Genomic DNA, 3,162 nt, shown 5'->3' with positions numbered 1-3,162 from the left:
AAATAAATAAATAAATTAATAATAATAATAATAATAATAATAATAATAATAATAATAATACTTTCTTTTCGATTTCTAATCGACCTATTTTTTTTAACCGTAAAATGATTATTCATCGATTTTAACCTTCGTTAAATTTATACTCTACATTATTATTATTATTATTTACGAATCCCAGACTGGAAAATAAAAAAAAAAAAAAGAAAATGTCCTCGGGAAATTTCGTGGTAGAGAATTTTTTTTTTTAAAGCTTTTAAATTACTTATTCGTTAATAAGAAGTTTGTTTGTTTGTTTGTTTGTTTGTTTGTTTCATCATCATAGTAAAATTTTTTATTGTTACGTATATTTTATTCTTACCCGACATTTTTTTTTTTTACTCGAATAATAAAAAAGTATACACAAATGCAAACAATAAATGATTTAAAAAAAAAAAAAACAATGAATAATCAATCAATCAATCGATCGATCGATGGATCGATCGATAGGTAAGCTATTTTAAACGAATGATTTGCAAAAAAAAAAATTTATGAAAAACTTGTAAATAAAAAAATGCATGAAAGATAAATATTAAAAAAAAAGTTATGAAAAAAAAACTTTTAAGTTAAATAAAATGTTTATTTACTCTATGAAAAATATATCATAACAATATTATACATAAATAAATAAGATAAGATAAATTTTCATTTATTTCCCCCCCCCCTTTTTTTTTTTTTTAAATTTCAAAAATAAATTTTATCACTGACCTAAATGAACATGGAAAACATTCAGACGTATTAAGTTAATAATAATAATGATAATAATAATATAATAAAAACCTTTCGATTAGATAGATTTTATCTTAAAATATAATAATAATAAATTCTCTAAGCCCCCCCCTCCCTCCGCCCCCTTTTTTTCATTCCATAGATTAAATATACACGCACGCACGCACATTTAGTTATTATTATTATTATTTATTTTTATTGTTTTAAAATCGGATTTAATTTATTTATTAAATTTTTTTTTCTTTCTTTCTTTTCCATATCGTCGGATGTTTTATTTTCGATAAAAGCAAAGAGAAAATAAATTTTTTTTATACCGTAGTGATTAATTACTCTATGATGTTATATATATATATATATATATATATGGTCCTTGAAACTTTCTTTGTTAATATATGTCAAATAATCATTTTTCATTCATCGAATATTATTATTATTATTATTAATTATTGTTCGGCGTTTTAATTTTAACTATCGGGAAATCGCTTTTAATTAACAAAATTTTAAATTACGCGCCAAAATCGAATTCTATATATATTAAATTTAAATTTAAATTAAAACTAAGAAATTTGTGATCGAAATTAAATTGTGCGTGTGTATGCGTTCGACGGGTAAGAGAGAGAGAGAGAGAGAGAGATAGAGAAAGTCTAATTTTTTTATTTGTTTTATTATTATTATTATTATTATTATTATTATTATTATTACTCAGGTAGAAAAAAAATTCAACCGATTTACCTCATCCGCCCCCCTCCCTCCCCCGCCCTCTTCACTCCCCACGCAAATTTCATCGATTCATTTATATTATTTTTTTTGACGTAATTCGCGAACGGCAAAAAAAATTAGGATTTTCGTCGTACAAACGTTTGTTTGTTTGTTTGTCGGTACTAAAAAAATTTATACAAAAAAAAATATTAACGAACTTTAAATCGATTTTTATATATATTAATGCACCGCCTTCTTTCCACAATTTTTTATTAATAAATTAACGGATAAAATAAATTGGAATTAAATATTCAAGTTTAATTATTTGGCAGTAAAAAAAAGCAAAATCTGACTATGAAAAAAAAAAAAAAACTCATTTATTTAATTCCGTCGGTCGTGAAGGGGGAGGGGAGATGGGGGGGGAAAACGTTACAGGTTTAATACGTCGTAAATTTAAAAAAAAAAAAATTGCAGTATTTAGATTTTGCATAAAATGCTTAAGAAAGAAAGAAAGACATGCGAAAAACGTGGTTTTAATAATATCGTGGCAGCTAACGCAGACGACAACAACAACAACAACGACGACGACGTGATTCTTGAGTTTTTTTTTTATTTTACGACTGAACCATTTTTTTTTTTTTTTTTGTATTCACTCGATTATCGTCAGTAAATATCCTGTTTAAAATATTATTATTATTATTTCATTTCAGACATTATTCTTTCCTCGTTTTTTTTTTTTTTTACTCTATGATTTGACATAACAATAAAAAAGTAAGAAAGTTTCTTTCACGGATGTGGGGACGAGGTCAACATAAAGGTTCAGTAGTAACGTGTTGTTTCTCATTGTTAAGATACATCTGAATGTTAAGTAGCGTTCGTTATTTTTAAATTTACCGTGAGAAGGATTTTAAAATAAGAAGGAAAGAGAGAGAGAGAGAGAGAGACAGAGAGACAGAGAGAGAGAAAGAGAAATGGGAAGTAAATTTAGTAGGTTTTGTAATTAATACAAAACCTTAAATTAATTATGTTAGAGAAAGGTTTATAATTTATTTGTATCGATTTCGAATCCATTCGGAAATTATATAACAATTTTTTTTTTTTCGACAAGGCGGTGAATCGAATGTTTATATCAATAAATATTAAACCCAAAATAAAATAAATAGATCAAATTTTGACCTAAAGAACTTTTTAATTAATTTTCTTTTTTTTTTTTTTTGCAAAAAAAAAAAACATTCGATTAATTTGTTAAAACCACGTTAATAAATAAAAAAAAAAACCTTCAAAAAAAAATTTAACAAGCAGACGACGTTTAAAAAACGACAACCATTTTGTACGTAACCCATTTTAAAAATAAAAATAAATTTTTTTTTTTTTTTTCTCACAAATGTATAAATATTTAGTCTTTCTTAAAAAGCGATGAGAATAAACAAATGGGATAGATAGACATTTGCTATCGTTCAAAAAAAAATGTTTTGCTGCGGTTAAAATAATAATATCTTCGATCGTTATGTTTTTTTTTTTATTGGGGGGGGGGTTTAATAACCACACGTGAAAACCGTTAATTAACTTTTCCATTTGTAATGTGTAGTCATTTAATTTTTTAACGTGTACCGAATATTAATTAATTAATAGTTAATAACAAACGTGGTTATCATCATCATCATCGTCATCGTCGTGTGTCAAACGTATTATCCTAGC

This window comes from Pediculus humanus, genomic scaffold (genome assembly GCF_000006295.1).
Source record: "Pediculus humanus corporis 1103172108293 genomic scaffold, whole genome shotgun sequence".
Taxonomy (NCBI): domain Eukaryota; kingdom Metazoa; phylum Arthropoda; class Insecta; order Psocodea; family Pediculidae; genus Pediculus; species Pediculus humanus.
This window is presented reverse-complemented; position numbering follows the sequence as displayed.